This window comes from Convolutriloba macropyga, chromosome 9, assembly GCF_964194025.1.
Source record: "Convolutriloba macropyga chromosome 9, txConMacr16.3, whole genome shotgun sequence".
Taxonomy (NCBI): Eukaryota; Metazoa; Xenacoelomorpha; order Acoela; family Convolutidae; genus Convolutriloba; species Convolutriloba macropyga.
The window spans coordinates 5,671,496-5,689,129 of NC_134476.1; the positions used below are offsets into that span (position 1 = coordinate 5,671,496).

At 36.0% G+C, this 17,634-nt stretch overlaps 1 long non-coding RNA gene across 1 annotated transcript in view; it reads left to right on the top strand.

Moving 5' to 3' along the window:
• The window catches only part of LOC142345988 (uncharacterized), a 32,070-nt gene extending 17,368 nt beyond the window's left edge, over nt 1-14,702 (top strand). The window contains exons 2-3 of the long non-coding RNA XR_012759372.1: nt 11,649-12,334; nt 14,270-14,702. This is a non-coding gene — a long non-coding RNA (uncharacterized LOC142345988). The remainder of the gene's footprint in view (nt 1-11,648; nt 12,335-14,269) is intronic.
• Nucleotides 14,703-17,634: the final 2,932 nt, after the last annotated feature.

The window sequence follows — 17,634 nt, forward strand, 5'->3', positions numbered from 1 at the left end:
TGCAAAGACCTGCCTCTTCACATGCATACCTTGCAAACTTCAAAAAACACCGAAATTGACAAACTTCTAAAACCGACTATTAACAATTCGTTGCTTATGCGAGAAAACCAATTCAAACAAATATACAATAACGCTTATAAAAAGAGTTTAGAAAACAATAACCGCGCACATAAACATAGAAAGAAACACAAATTAGGCAAGCCACTTGAGGTTCGACAAAAAGTTCTAATGGAAAACCATCAAATTGAGTTAGGAAAGTCAAAAAAACTACATGAACTGAGATCAGGTCCTTATACTGTAGAAAAAAAACTAACCAATGTTAACTATGAATTAACTTTAGATAGCAACCCGGCCACCAGGAAGGTCGCTCATAGAAATCACCTAGTCGAGTACTACCCAGCTACTGAAACTATACCAGATTTAACCCTAGAATATGGTATAGATAAAAATAATTGTGACACATTTTATAATAATCTAATGACAAGTCAGATGAATAAACTCAACAGTCCCTTGACTAAATTCTCCTTCCAAAGCCCTACTAACACCGAATATTTCCCCGTGGAGAATTTCATACGAAGAGACTCCCCTGTGCAGAACTTCGACCCTGACCGAACTCCTACCAATTTCGATTCTGGATTCAACGAAGCATGTTCAGGTTGTCGTGACAACCCACCTCCAGTCCAAACACACCTGCCTAGCAGTAGTCGAACAAGAAGTTCAACTCCTTGCCCACAGCACAATTCTAGAATACCTCTAGACCCTAATTTAAGTCCTCTCCGCCCTAATACATCGGAACAAGGACCTTCTAATTTACAAACTTTAGAAAATAATAATAATAATAATAATAACAGGCGAACTTCTAGTCGCTCGGCCAAGCCGCCATCACGCTATCAAGCCGGATTTACTTAACTTTGTTTTAGGTAGCAATAAATCCAGTCAACATTTATTGGCAGTGCCTATTACTACAACTCATAGCCTTAATTCCCGACTTAAAGCGCTAAAAAAGAACAGGATGAAAAGATATCCTTGTTTTGAAAAACTCTATTTTTCTTATTTACTTATAAGTCTTTTCTACTTTTGTACTCTTTCTATAGTTATTAACGCTACTGAGGATATTAATGACGTATCTAACAGACTTAGGGTCATTCATTATGACTGTTCTAAAATGAAAGAAAATAAAATGTATGCTTTAACACAAGTTTCCCCTCGCAAAATTACACCCGAAAACATTCAGATGGTTGATACACATGTAACACTTTGTCAGGGGTCTTATCGGACCTTTGTCAAAGCACTTATGTGTAAAGTCACCGCAATGCTCATTCGTTATAATTGTGGTATGTTTTTTCATTCATCAATTGTACACAACGCTCCAATAATAACATACGATATTATTGTTTCACCCGAACAATGCCTAAATGCTAATAAAACTGGAAAAATTACTGTTACCAAATTTGACGATGATGACATGGAAATTGACATAAAACATGGAATAAAAACCGTCTCCTATAAAAACCAGGGAGTTGATCTTCAAGGTGAATCATCAACATCTTGTGATAATCGTGGTCAAATTAAACACTTCTCTTTTGAAACCCTGATGCAAGAAACTGTACTCGATATTGATCTTAATGACAGATCTGTCTATAACAGTCAAGGACTAAAACTTCCTTGTGCCCTCTCAGAAGGAGGTTGTCATTCGAAATCACTCGACCCCTTTGCATACAATTGGGAGGCACCGGAAAATTGTATAGTTACTAAAAGATTTTCACAAAACGCAAAAATGCTAAAACATGAAAACGAACTTGGTAACGTACAGTATTTCATTGTGAGTGATGAAAAACGGAGACGCCCTATGAAGGACCAGGAACGTATTCTCCTGCTGAAATGGACATAAAAATTAGAGTAATTGATGAAAAAGAAAAGGTGTGTGGAAAACCAGAATTTATTTATAGAACAAATTTAGATTCCTTATATGTTTCTTATAAAAGCGGATTTAATATGAAGACTGGCAAACCTTATAAAACAAAAACTCAACAGTTTTTTCATAAACTTCGTGTTGAACCTGACAATAGCCTAAGTGTAAATGGGTTTAATAGGAAGCCTTCAGATGAACAGATCCGAACATCCGACAATGGTTTTGTTGAATGGGAACACTTAGACAAGGACAAGTTAGACTATGATCTTAACCTTGCGGTAAAAATGGATTTTGTCATATATCATAATTACATGCAAATAAAACAAGCATGGAAAGGTTTGGTCATAGAACAATGCGAACTTGACCGAACTCAAAAACAAATGATACTAATGCAGGCTATCCAAAACAATCGTTTAGCTGGATATATGTTAACCGGCAACCGCTTGATGTTCTTAGACACAGATGGTAGCATAGGTTGGCTGTACCACTGTCCAAAACGAAACTCACCACTTCAGGTTCTTGAACAGTGTTATGATAGGATTCCTATTCATTATGATGGTAGGACAATGTTCGTCGACCCAATTACTCGACAAACCTACCCTTTTGCAAACGAAGTAGATTGTGTTGGAGGCTACAAAAATGCCTACCAATTAGATATTGATAATGAAAATTCATGGTACCATTTGATGCCAGCACCTGTTCCTTTACAACCGCCAAAAATATTCTCTTCAAGAGTTATTAGTTCTATTCCAAAATTTACCGGTTACGAATCGCGACGTGCCGGAATTTACACACCAAATCAACTTAAATCTTTTTGGGACAATATCTTGCATTCGGAAGCTTCAAAATCTGTTTTGACAAAAATTTCAAGAGAAGTTCTAGAAGGAAGAAGCATAGACTATTCTCAAAAAGATATCTATGCGTCGGCAATGGGAATTAACAGACAAATTTATCTAGATTCTCTTCTTTCACCTACATTTTTTACAGACCAGTTCAAAGGCACTTTTGGAATCATCACTTTTTATCTGGAAAAAATTGGAGTTTATTTTGCTTGTTTCTTGTGCATAAAATTCTTAACTGATGTAATCGTAACAATCATAAGAGCGTTCGAAATCCACAAAATATCCAACAAAACAATGGGTTTTTGGAAAATTCTATTAGGAGCAACATATAATCTTTGTATCTTATCGTTCTTTACACCGGTATTCTCTAACGAAACCAAACCGTCGGCCCCGCAGAACAACAATCATTTTTTACCGCTTAGTAATTATCAACCTTACAGCACAATCGAAAGAACTTACAAAAGGCGTTGAGGATCAACCTCGAGAAAATAAAATTGATGAGCATTGTCATACAGAAAATAATAAAGTAGAATACCCAAATCTGGCGTCACATCAAGCACAACCACAAAATGATGCAACCATTCGAAGTGTGGTGGCACCTCCTTAAAGCTGTTAATAAAAAAATCATCTTTTTCATAAAAAAATAATTTGTCTCAAAAATTAAAAAAATTATTTTTATTAGACTCTATAAGTTAATTAATATCTTGTTTAGATACACCTCAAGGATGCTATGCTATGCAACCCAAATTCATAAAACAGCCTAACGCTTTATTTATTCGATTTGGACAATACACCGGACAAATATTATCATCAAGTATTTCCGATTTAAAAACTACTGTAACTATTAGAGTTGCATCTTTCTACTTCAGTGACATTATAGACTTGGACGTACCGCATTCAAATTTTCAATACTTCTCATTGTTAAGAGCCCTGATTGATGACACAATTACTTTTGTAAACATTGGAGTCGAATACAAAATTGCTTCAAAGCGTCTGAAGAAAAATATTATTAGACTTTGACTTTTCCTGTAAGAGACATGTAAGGATTCCTTTCTTGCTTTTTATTTCTTATAATCCATTTTCAACTATGTAATTGCAACTATGTCTATCTAACTATTGACTGCACTCTTCCCCTACTCCGATTTTGCTTCAGTGAATCCGATTGATATATTATCTATAAATATCAATCGTTGTCAATAATCCTCTTTTCAGAAATAATTGACACACCCTTTTTTATCCTTTTTTTACATTTACATACTTTTATACATAGTTTTGAAATGAGGAACCATAAGCATAAATTAATTAACAACTAAAACGCTTCCATTAATGTACTTTTTGTTTCAAGATAGACTCGTTACAATTTATCAAATAAAGAAAATTTTTGAAGAAAATCACGGAGACATTTTCCCTCAAATCGTTATAAATTTTGAGTTTTGGGACACTTGGGAACACGATACTGTGATTTTAACCCCTCATTCGTTGTATTGGAATTATTTCGTGTATTTAGCACAATTCGACCCTAATAGTCTGCCAAATGAGCTAGATCAGCAACATGATTCATTTATCTAGTAGAAACTTACAAATCAGAATCGGAAACCAAAATTTTGAGCTATTAGCCGTATACTATGTTTCCGCTATAAGTATAATGACTTTCGCAAAAAAACCCATGACAAATATTTACAGACTTTTAACTATTTTCATTACTCATCCTCAGTTCGCCGAATTCACCATTTTTCTAGCATTCAAAGAGAACTCGGTATTTCAAGCACAACATCCAATCTACATTGCTTAGGTATCATTCTAAGCTATGATATTTGCAGTTAAAAATAAACTTGTAGAGTTACAAAAAGTTCAACGATCTTTTGATGCATACCCAACTCCTGTACCTACTATGCTACTAACGCTCAAAGAAATCCAAAGTGAAAAAATTTGTTTAATAAGTATTAATCCTCTCTCAGTTCATTGGAAATTCTTCCTATTTATTCTAGAAAATCCAAACTGTGTACCTCACAATATTTATTTTGATATGCAAAAGACTGATTCTTGCCAAAACGACTCAATCCTTAAAGAGTTGGAAACTATTAACAATTAAAAGCAGCAATGATATTCTCATACCAAAATTGCCTTATACAAATACAATTTTTTGAAAAATCATTTGTCACGACAAAAAGCAACAGAGTAATCCCACAATTAATACTCCATTTTGAATATTTAAACACTTGGACTGATGGAACCATTACCTTAACACCATCTTCCCCCTATTGGACATTCTTTATAAATATATCCCAAGCTTTAAATGGTTCTAAAATCCCTTTTAATTTAGATCTTCTATAATGCTGTTCCACTTTGGTGAGCGCCTAGTCAAAGTAGAGTCCCTCGAGAGATCTTTCATTGAAACTTCCACAGCAGAGATTAAGCCCTGTATAATCATACACTATACAGACTACGAGCGTCGATGTGAGGGTTCTACTCGAGTAACAATGGGAATGATGCACTGGGAATTCTTTCTTGCACTCATTGATATCGAAGAGCATTTCCCAGTCAATTTGGGCGCTCTTCAGTAAAGTAAATTGTTTCACATAACTTTCTCTCCCCAAAAAATAATTTTTTTCCCTTGCTCATTATTCCTATCCTTTTTTTTCTGATCAATTTGTCCTTTTTCCCTCATTTCTTTTCAAATTGTTAAAAATAAAATGATTTTGTTCATTGGTAAGGAAAAAGTTAAAATTGTTAAAGCAGAAAGATGGTTTACTATCTGTTTTACACAATATAAAGCATGTATCAAAATAACTTATATGTTCCTAAGCACAGGTACCATTAATCATTATTACAATTATCCAAACGAGAAACACTGGAATTTTTTTTTGCTGTTGCAGATCTAAATGTAACTATCCCCAACGAACTTGAACACCATGGATTAGAAATCGCATACCCAGATCTCTCTGATTTATCCATATAATGGGGAACACTTTGAAAATATTATCTCAGCAACCACAAATTGACTCAACCCCAAAAATCGAATGTCCTATTTGTTACCTCCCTTGTCGTCAATTTAAAAAATTGCACAAAAACCCAAACGGTCAACCCCCCCCCCCCCCCCCATTTTGCTTGCATTCCCTGTAGAAATGAATTATTTAAGTATTGGAACCAACCTAAATGCCCCATTTGCGTAACTCCCATTTATACAATCAGTCATTGCCATTATTTCCAGTGTGATTCTTGTCAAGAAATCAAAAAGTTATCCACTTGCCACAGCCACTTCAAAAGCCTACACCCTAAAAAATCAATTTGTTTGCAGTGTATGACTTGCACAACTACTATATGCCCTTTATGCAAACAAACAATTGACCCAAAAAACCCGTGGTAAAATCCTCAATTCAAAACTACGTTCACAAACTATCCATAATGTTTACCCCCACATTACTTGATTTTATATTAATGGCCCTTATGATTATTGCAGCAGCCTTCTCCTTCGTTTTAACCGTTTTCCTCGTTGTTGTAAGTATTCCTTTCAATTTTTTGATGTTAATAGTTATATTAGTAATAGACCAAACAATAAAATCCCAAAATAATCAACAACCAAATCCTCCAACCATACCAGTCCCATAATCCCCTCCAATAACAATCTTCCAAAAATGAGTACAATTGACAAAGAAACCAATACTATAGAATCCAAACCGGTCTCCTTAATTTGTTTATGCTGCAGACGCGAAACATTTGTTTTCAAGAAATTACACGAAAACCCCCCTAACGAACTACCCCACGTAATGTGTCTGCTCTGTTACCAATATGTTATAAAAGATATGGGCTATGATTTTTGTCCAAAATGCTCCAAATTTAATGTTATCTTTTCAATCTTTAACTGGTTTCAATGTGATATTTGCAAACAAACAAGATTTCAATACTCTGTTGCAAAAACGTTTCATCACAGTGATCATAAGCCCGTCAACTTTTGTAAATTTTGCGTAGAAGATTATAAATTATGCCCTCGTTGCGAAAAAACATTCACATAATCTAAAATGCGTCCAAGAACATCGAAAATTTTACTTCTTTCCCTAGTTTTATTTTTAATCCAATCGATATCCCTAATTCAACTCAGTTTTTACCAGGAGCAAGTCACCTCCTTCACTCTAGTTCTGCACTACTCAGTGAATTGACAAAATGCAACACATAACATTGTTTATTCTTCTATTTGTTCTCTTATGCGCATTGGCAATATCCCTTTTTATTAATAACTACCTCCTTGCCGCAATTCGCCAAATTTTCTCCAGATACTAAAAATGACCAATCTAGACCTATCCACAAAAATATTTATCCTAATCCTAATTACCTTGCTTGCCATATCGCTCCTCATTAATCTCATCCTACTGCAGTTTCTCAAAGGTTTTCCTGTTTCTATCTAAGGAAAATAAGAGAACAGTCACTCGATGGGTCTTTCACAATCCCTATTCGACGGTTTCCGTTGGTTCTATCCCCATAAGGACATTATCTGCCCCATTTGTTCACGGAAACCGTTATTGTAGAAAAACTGCATAAACAATTTCCCAGAGAAAATCCTCACTATGTATGTATTCCTTGCAGAAAGGCACTTTTTAAAAGATACCCACACCCTAAATGTCCCATTTGTCTTCGACCTTGTCTTCCCGTCCTGATCACATCCTACTTTCATTGCAATTTATGCAAAAAAATGAAAACAGATTTAGGAGTAACAAAACACCCACATTTTTCCCAACATGACAAACACCGATTCTGTTGAGTGTGCATAAATAAGCTGACAAGATGTCCCATTTGCAAAAATTTTTTTTAGACGACGTTGTCTAATAAACCAAAAACAACTCAAGTACAAACGATCTTTTTTTCTCTCTTTTAACTTTTCCTCGGGAAGGGGTTATCTCAGCTTTCTCCAGCCTGCCCCCTGGCTTTTGAACCTAAATAATTCAGAACACTAACACGATAACTGAAAATTCCAAAAATGACCCGGAAAATTTCTTTCTTTCAACTCAGCAAGGTTGTCTCCCCAGCTGCACGGGTCGTTGCAGCCGTGTTAGTGTGACGCACGCCCCAAGACTCACACCTCCGGGCAGCGGAGAAAGACGTACTTGTGCCAGGGCTGCCCGCCTGGCATAAGTATAAAAATTTTTTTATTATTGCCCCCCCCCCTCCTTTATTAAAGTTAACTTTGCATTTAGCAAAACAAAAACTTTTATACCAAACTTTAATAACAAATGCATTTAGCATTATAATTTTTAAGTAAAGCAATTAGCAACAAAACCTTACAAAAACATTTTTACTATAGAATACATTTTATATTAGCTATACAATTGCAAACTTGAAAAGAAGCCATAATGTGTGATATTGATGACACAGGCTAACCAAAATCAAAATATTTTAGATCACCCACAAGGAAACACTCACAATGACTACCAGACCCACACTCGCAAGCGTAGTAATCCCCAATCAACATCAACAAGTAACAACACAACAAGAACAAACACAAACCCATTCTTCCCAGCCTCCTATTTTCTCAAAGCCTCCATTTACTACAACCATTGCACCTCCATCAACTTCGAGTCAATATGATCCGCAAAACAATTGGATAGTCGATCGAAAGAGACCAGCACCAGGAAATCAACAAAGCAGTCACGCAGAGAAGATAAGAAAAATGGCAAATATAGATGACCTCATTAGTGACAAAGAGCGAAAGGACATCCCCTATTGCTTGAAAATTCAGAAAATTAGGGAAAACGTTGTAAATCCCATGAACCCCAGATTTGTGACGAACTTGAAGTATACTTTGAAAATGCAAGCCAATAAGTTCAGAATCTCTGACAAAGTTAAGGTTCAGAACATTTCAACCGGCGAAGAATTTCTTGCGAAAACTGAAAACCTGCCTATTTTGAAAGAGTTCTCATTACCAGAAACAACAAACGTCTGGAGAATGAAAGACAGAGATACCCAAAAGAACACTTACCTCGCCAGAAACAATCAGCTGGACTCGTATGTCAACTTCCCCTATGCCCACTTAACTGCCTTCCCAAGGCCTGCGGACGCCATCGAAGAAGTCACCCAAGCTTCACTAATTTCGGAGAATTCCAAGTTCCGACAGGAGTTATTTGTTAAAGAAACCGAATTGCAGGAGCTACAAATAAGATTTGAAAGATTACAAATGCAGAACAGTGAAAAGGAGAAAGTAACAAGCGATGACTATTGGCGGAGGCAGTACATCGTCTCCCAGCAAGTAAAAAGACGGAGGAAAGTAATGTTAAAGAAATTAACAAAGTGTATGCAAGAAAGCATTTAGAAATCACTACAGCCAATCAGAATTTAGGAGTGGAGAACAAAAAACTGGTTGAAAAAGTACAGCAACTCAACACTGAATTGACGAAACTCAAGAAGAAGAACCGAAAACAAAAAAGGATAATCAAGGAACTATCAAATACAGAAAAGCATGAAGATGGAGATGAAGTAGTGGAAGTTGTTGATATCATGGACGACGGAAACAGTCCAGTACCAAGCCCAGTCATTTTGCCCCCCGAATTTTTTGAATAATACAGCACAACATTATCGCCCTTTGCGATTAATTTTATAGCATACCATTGTCGCCCTTTGCGATTAATTTCATAACTGTCTGAACTTGTAGTAACTCATTTATATGTCTCAAGCGCAATAAAATTATATACGATGCAATATATTTCTTTTTTTTAATCAATTTTTTTTCTATCTTAAAAATCGGGGTGAGCTGTAGTATTACGAGAGCCGTTACAAATGAACGGATAATTAATCCCGCATTAGAGCGAACGTATTTAGGTGCTAATTAACCATTCTTTCGCCGCGCGCTAAACAAACTAACGCTTGTTAAGACTACCAGTACACAAGTATTTAAACAACTCAGTTCGACTTATTTAAATAACACAACCTTAGGCCTGGATCTCCTCGCTTATATCCAGGATAGAAAATGTACGTTGTTGAACGTAGGCGGCCTGTAAAACCACAGTTTCTTTTGATTTAAATTACTTCTGCTTTTGACAGTTGCAATGCAGATCTTTCCCCCCAAGTTCAATAAAGATGAAGCAGATTGCTTCAGGGGAAAAGACAATAGAGTCTCATAAAAAGCCCCCAAGAAAACCATAATTGTTGCGGTTTTAGAAGAGGGGAAAAGCAGAAAACAGGCGCCTACGAAATCAATAATTGATGCTCTCAGCTTTTTAGATTTTTATTATTTTTTGGAGTTTCAATAATTTCTCCGTGAGATAAAAAAGAGTTAATTCTCTTGCCTTCTCGGCCAATAGGAAAATTAAGAAGCACCTAACTATGAACGTGAGTTTGTGATTCGCTCCCTATCGGCCCAAACGGAGCTGAGAGGAATTAATTGTTTCTCTCATCGAAGTGGGACGGAATAAAATTAGAGAGACAAATAACAGAGCCAACGACGAGCAGCAGACAACTGCTTCATTTTTCTTGCAAAATAAATTCTTAAATTTAAACAGAGAAACTTTATTAAAGATTTCCAACTTAGCAAATTTTCCAACAGAACATACTTGTGAGAAACCGACTGGAAGAAGTTTCAAAGACGCACTCACTTAACAACAACACAATCAGGTAACAGCTCAACCCGGTTTAATACTACTCAGTGTAAGCTTGTTCATTTAAACTATCTATTTAATTAATTGAACTTTTCAGCCCCCCAACTACTTTAAGTTGAGACTTATAGCACAGACAGGTCTTAGGCATATATCTTTGCCTTCGATTTGTTATATCTTTTGTCAAGTTTGACTGGCATACATAAAGAGATCCCGTATTGTGTGATCTGTAAGAGCCCAGCCAAATTTGATAAGGTTGGGACAAAACTGATTGATAAAATTATAACAAAAATTTATTTTGAAGTGCCTGCAATTTTGCTCAATTGAAAATTGTCAGTTATTACTCTGTGGTCGGATTTTGAGGCAATTTGTGTCCAGACTTCTGTCTCTGATCAGATTTTCGTGCAACCCTTGCCCAGATTTTCGTGCGACCATTTTCCAGACTATGTACAAAATTTTGGCTCTGATCAAACTTTTGTGCGACTATTGTCCAGATTATCGTGCGACAATAACAATTCAGACTCTGTAATTTGGGTGCGACGCATGTCGGTCTGATCAGAGGTGGCTTGGGCCTGGGAGCTTAACCTGGGCAACTTGAGTGCAGTTGATTTTGATCAGAGAAAATTCTGAGCGCAAATATGTGTTATCAGAACCAAAAAAGTTTTCTTTCTTCATAGTAAAATTTTTGCTGATTATTTAACAGTTGTGAGCTTCCAAAAAACCAATAGTACAAAATCTGTTTGATCAGAGACCGACTTTGGAACATATTTGTCTAAACGTAAAGATCAAGTTGCTCGGATGAGCGCACACATTGTTCGGATAAGTCATTTCAAGCGCACTTCGGGACAATTTTCGAGCGCACTTCAGTCTGGTAACGGGTTCATTTCGGTCTGAGACAGTCTGATCAGAAGTCATTTCACTGTAAGACAGTCTGAACAGAGATTCTTTCTGTCGGAGTCACTCTAATTGGAGGTCGTTTTCCGCTGGAACAGTCTTCTCAGAGCTCATTTGTGTATGCAACAGTGTGATCATTGGTTATTTCTGTGTGGCACCTTGTACTGGGTTGTCTTTCTGTCGAGAAGTATTGCCCAGGTCGAGGTGGGCGTTAATAATCAGACAATTAAAAACTCTCAAGGGGGGGGGGCTGCGTTTTGGTTACATGGATGAGCGCCATATTAAAGTTTGCCCTCATGAACGAGCTTCCTAGTCAAAGTCTGCCTAAAATCTGATCATTAACGAGCTAAATTCTGATCATTAACAAGGTGAAGATTTAATTAAGACCTCATTACCGGCAAATTGTTCTCTATATTTCAGCTTAACTCACTGGGCAAAGAGCCATATTTGAAAAATGGCTAAATGTTCGCTAGTTCCAAACCTATCTTGCAGAGACTTGACGACCATTGCATCAATCGTAGTTCTGGTTCTAATTACGATCGGATGCTACCAACTAAAAAAAGAACCCGTCCCTCTGCAAAGAATTTCCTGGGCTAAAACAAAGCCCAATTTTTTGGATGGCTGCTATCATGTTTATCTGGATGTTGGCTCAAATATCGGGGTTCAAGTTCGAAAACTCTACGAACCCCGGCAATTTCCAAACGCTCCTATTCACAAAATATTTCAAGAATTTTTTGGACCTTTTGAATTCCGGTCCAAAGTTGAAAAGTCGATGAAAGGCGCAGATTCGTTCATTTGCTCCGTAGGCTTTGAGCCCAATTCACATCACTCAAAATACTTGAAACAGATCGAAGCAAATTATCGACATTGTCATGGTTTGAACGTAAAATTTTTCACAGAAACTGGCGCATCAAATAAAAACGGCGTGACCCAATTTATTACTGATGGATCGCCTGAAAACAATGAATGGGGGGGTCAAATTTTAAAGAGGTCGAAAAGATCTTCAAAAGAGGAGAAATACGAGAAAGTCAAACTGATGCGGCTAAGCGAGTTTGTCAATAATGTTGTAGCAACTAGACGAATACCTCGCTTAGCCGACAAAAAGGGTGAGATGACTTAGAATTGTTTCCTTTTTTTCATGTCTGAGATTTGAGAGAAGGATAAGGTTCATTTTCAAGGTCATAAACCATCTTCGGGGAGGGGCATAACTTGATCATTTTTGTATCTGATTCACATTTAAAGTTTGGTTCCGACGAACGTCAGGAACAAGTTTTTGAACGCAAATTTGAGAAGAAAACGGTCGAAAACCCGCTTTTGCTATCTTTTTTGGGAGCTTTTAAGCATTAAAAATGATCAATTTTTATTTATAATTTTAGCAGATGAGTGGTTTTTTCTGCCGTCTTCCAAATCTATGTCTATGAATAGACTTTTCAAATCGGATTCTTAAGAATAAGCACCTTTCTGGCCAAAAAGTTTTAAGAAGTTATTAGTTAGTTAAAAGCAACCTAAGAAAACCGCAACTAACATTGTCCATTATTAGCAATTTCACGAAATGAGGATTGGTGTGGTAATAATCTTTTGTTATGACATTATGTCTAAAATCTTGGTGTAATTTTTTAAGAAACGTTGTAGTTTTCACTAGTTTCACTAATTAAACTTAAGCTGTTCTTCTAGCGAAGCTGGCAACTAACGAAGCTAACTGCTCGTGGTTTGTCTGGCGGTGAAACACCAGACCTTAGATGTTGTTGTATGCAATAATAGCGATGTGCCTAAAACTCCAGACTGAAAATCTTTTTTATCAGTAGCTGCTACAGCTTAGCAATTAAAGTTTTTTATAACCTGCACTAATTGTAACTCAAACGATAAAGACTTCATTTTTACAAAGTACCGAGTTTTCTAGGAAATTCTTGTTAGAACTTTTATGTTGTAAAACTTTTAATTGCTGTAAAACTTTTAAAGTTTTTAGCAATTATTTTGGCCCTGTGGTCTATTTTTATGCAAGTTTTTGCATGACAGATTTTTCGTCTGATTTTTTTGACGTTTCGTCCTCAAAAACAAGATAAACAAGTTGCGACTGAAGGGAATTAAATTCTCTCATTAAATGCGATTCACCGAAAGTTTTTTTTGGCAAGGTGACAATTTCATGGCGTAAAGGGCGGTCTTTAATCTTTGATCAAACGTTTGAAAAATTGGACTCCCTCAATCAAGCAACCAATTAAGATTGCAGCTCAAAACATTAAAATTCTTTTGATTAAAATCCAGAAAAAAAGCGAATTTTTAAAGTTCTGCGATTGATTTAAAATTAGGAAGAGGAATTCAAAACATTACGTTCCTGCTTTCAAAAACTATTAATATTATTGTAGATTGCATAAATCTTAGGTCAATTTAGTTTATCTTGCCCTAATTAGAAAGTATCAAGAAATATTGATTTGTAAATTGATGTGGTTTTTACGTATTTTCAACGCAATTCAAATAACATGGATATGTACAGGGGTCTATTTAGTGGAAAATAAATTCAGACAATGATTGATAATTTGTTCAAAAACAAAAACCTCCAAGAATTATTTTAATCGCGAAGCGCCAGCATCTTTTAGGGATGAATGCAGTGAATGTGGCAAATTTTTGTAAGATATGCAGTTTTTAGCGACAAAATTTTGTAAAGATTTTCGGTTGCTGTCGTTGAAAGTTTTATCCTCACCGCTTCAACGGTGAAAAAAATTTTCGTTGCTACTAATAAGATGAAGTAATAACCAAGTTTTCACGGCTTGAAACCGCATACATTACAAAAAATCACTGTAAAAAGTATTCCGATGATTTTTTAACGGTCAATTGACAAAAGATGACAAAAGTTTTTCGCATTGAAAATATTGTTCATCGCATTCCAGGCTAAAAGCTGCAAATCTTATTTTTTTAGCGTTTTTTGATAGGGGTATCATCCCGAGAAAACTGATAGAAATTTCCAATACTTAAAAATAATTGTCTTCATTATTAGTTCTTTTTTGAAAAACTGAAAAATTAGCAAAAGGAAACAATTCATCTAGCAAAATATCACACAAACTTATCGACAAATGTGACCTCAGCAGGGCTAATGGGGGAACTCAAAATTGGTTCGCCCCGGGTGGTCATGAAACTCGATATTGAGTGCTCGGAAGTTGATGTGGTGCCCGATCTAATATTCAGCGGTTCCCTTCAACATATCAACATTATGATGGTCGAATGGCACCAGAGACTGGAAAAAACAACGGAAAGGAAAGAAATGGCTAACACTCTGCAATTAGTCATGAAAAAATTGAGTGCGTATGCACAAAGCGTGAAAAGTAAAGATCGATTGGTCGACTTTAGAATAGAAGAATTTGACGATGAAAGCTATCATAAACACAGACCCCCTTTTACGGGATGTTAAGAAATCACCCCAGTCGAACTGTCCCGGGCTATTTTGCAGGATCCTGCAATACATTGCAAGCGTTTAGCGGTACCCAATTTTTGGAAAAATTTGTTCGTTTCAGAGCTGGTTTCCACTTTGGCATCTTAATACAGCGCAAAAGCGTACAATTGAAACTGAATAGTTTTAATGGGTCAGTAAGTCACAGCCAATTTCTTCAACAGTAGGTGTATTTTGGACTCGTAGACGCTTGTAATGGATTCCTGCGAAGGCATGATTCTAAAAAAAACAACTTGATAAATTTTGTAAGAATTTTTGAAGATCTCTAAAGATAGATGGTTTCTCTTGCAAGATTTCTTACATAATATGCGGTAATTTTTGGGTAGGTTCTTGCAATTTTTTTAAAAAAAGATGATAACATAATGAAAACTGACGAACTTTTTTAAATAAGAAAACCTATATTGAATTTAAACGTTTGCACTTTCAGTTAAGCATATAATTAATTAATGTTTAAGGCAATTGTTGTTTTTGTGATTTACAGCAGAAAAATGACCATTGATATTTTAAAGAAAGAATTCGGGTTTATTAAAGGATCTGATAAAAAATGTGCTATGCAAAAGCAATGCTAACACGATGACAAATTGAACAAAAAGTTCTCGAAGAAACCTTCTCACTCTGGTTGGAATGTTACTATAGCAAACGATCTTGTTAGAACCTTGCGAGAACCTTGCAAAATTTTGATTAATCTTGAAAGATCTGCAAGATTAGCATCCGTTTTTTTCTGGGCAGATCAACATCGGAAAATTGCAGGACTAGCTATGTCTTATCGTCGAAGATCTTGAAGGATTCTGGGAAAAATTTACAGTTCGATCTTAAACCTTACAAAATTCTGCTAAAGATAACAATATTCCGAGACAGGTCGACAGGGGAATTTATAAATGCAGTAGTAACTCAACAAGCTATTTAGCTTAATCATCTTTTTTGTTCAAAGTTGCTGTGGAAAATATTATTGAAAACCAATGAATATTTGACTGTTGTATGTTGGTGTGTATAGACTAACAACATTTCATAATACAACAAGTTTGGAATGAAGGTTGATGTTAAAAGTTTGAGAGCGAAAAACGTAAGCTTAATTTGTGCATAAATTGAGCTTGACATAACTTGAGAAGCTGTACTTGTTCAATATAAACTTCGCTAAAGAGTCGAAGCCTTGAGTAATATTTAGGAACATGAAAATGAGTTAAAACAGATTCCGAAACTCGAGAGCTTAGGTCCAGTTGGTGCAAATGGTTAGAACATGAGGCGTGCAAGCGAGAGATGCTAGTTTGAAACCACTACTGCTCCTTTTCACAGTAGTTAATCTTACTTACACCCACAAAAATGGTTTGGACACAGGCCCAAGTCTCAGAGCTTAGCAGAAAAAGCGGGAGACAAATAGTTGAAATTGGTGATGCGCAATGAAAGAAGCAGTGTTAGAAGTTTGAGAGAGATCAAACTAGGGTAAATTGTGCCTAGGATTACCTTTGCACTGCTTGACAAGAAGTTCTACTTGTTCAACGTATGCATGGCTAAAGAATGGCTATGAGAATGGGTTATAAGAGATGCCCAAGTTCGAGAGCTTAAGACCAGGTGGTGTAAAGATTAGCACAATAGGAGTGTGTGGTGCTGGTTTGAATCCAGTACTGGTCAACTTCACAGATATTGATCTAATTTCTTTGACCCCGAAACAGTTGAAGTGTTGATAAATGAGCGCAATAAATTAGCAATGCGTTGGCCAGGTAACAAGCCTCTAAATCTTTCGAAATTAACGATAGGAAAAACTATTGTCCTTAAAAGCTTGGCCAAAAAAGGCAATCCGAAACTTTCAATACGTTTAATTCCAACTGGATTCTGACTGTTTTTGTGCAATAATACTACCCGGACTAAGGTGCTTGAAACATGGCCTTGGCGTGGGGGTTACTTAAATAGTTAGTTCTGGCACCAATATGGTCACCAATTTGAGTTTAAACTTAGATGTGCAAGTTAAAAAAACGCCAAAAGTCTGCAGCGGCAGAACTTAAAATGACAGCAGTTGCTAATCAGCCAGAAGTTGACTTTTTTTGGCTTTTGTCATTTTAAAATGCGCAAGTTTTGAGCTTGGTCAATTGAATCTGCAGAAATCACCTTAAAATTCTGACCTAATATCTCGAACCACTACGTGGTTCTCAATAAACTCCAGAAAATCTCAGTGACTTCAAACAGAGCTCGGAATCTACACCCAAATGCCTTCTGCTTCAAATTGTTAGTCAATTTAACTAAATACTTTGCACTCCTGTTTTGATGGAGTTGAAATAAGGTAGTTGAAGTTATCACAACAAAAACAACAAATGACATAACAAAAACACGATTAATCCTCATTAGAGTGGAGAAAATGTTCTTTTCTTGAGATAAGTTCTTTTCTTGAGAGGTAGTCATTCACTATAATGTACATTAAAATTTCAAAAAACAAAATTCCCAAATTGAAAACCAGATAATTCTGTTTTGCACAATCGTTTTGGTTTAATTTTTTGATAGTTTATTTCCTCAATTTCTCGGTTTTTTTTCTGTTATGGTACCCGGGGTTGTTGCTTTTAGCATATAATGTAATTAATCAGGGTTGATTTTGTTATTTGTGCTTATCGTACGTTCGAATGTCTGCATCGAAGTGAGTTTTCTGACAACCGAAAGCAAAAATTCGTCCAAATTACGAATAACCTTCAACAAAATTAGATACCTCTATGATTATCTTTGGTTGTGCAAGCAGGTTGCTTATACAGAACCAGAACTGAAGGGGGGGGGAGCAGCAAAGAGCCAATTTCGCTAGTTAATAATTTCAGTGAAAAGTAAGTGGGGAGGATTTAGGGTAACAAAGCTCACATTTTTTCTACACACCATTTTTTGTCTGATATTTCTTGCAAAATTTTGCACTGTCTGCCTTGTCGAAATATAGATGCTCATTACGCACTATCGGCTTATTAATAATTTAAAACCAATATTTAATAGTTT